The sequence below is a fragment of the Penaeus monodon genome, chromosome 15 (genome assembly GCF_015228065.2).
Source record: "Penaeus monodon isolate SGIC_2016 chromosome 15, NSTDA_Pmon_1, whole genome shotgun sequence".
NCBI classification, from domain to species: Eukaryota; Metazoa; Arthropoda; class Malacostraca; order Decapoda; family Penaeidae; genus Penaeus; species Penaeus monodon.
This window is the reverse complement of record NC_051400.1, coordinates 37,227,404-37,227,664: the sequence shown is the minus strand read 5'-3', so window position 1 is coordinate 37,227,664 and position 261 is coordinate 37,227,404.

Genomic DNA, 261 nt, shown 5'->3' with positions numbered 1-261 from the left:
TTTTCAATTTTCAGATATGAAGAAAAGTCAGTGGGAAAACTATTGACGTAGTAGTTTTTTTACCGAATATTTTTGGTAAACGAAGTGACGTATGTCTTCTTGTGTCTTTCTGTAATGATAGTTACACACTTGTTTCTCTCTCGGTCAAGTTTTTCTTACGCTTTAGATCAGGTTATTTTGTTGAGATAACCTCTCTATGCCAGTAAAACAGTTACTTCACTTATTTTGGGTGAACGAGGATAGATTGATTAATTGGTTACA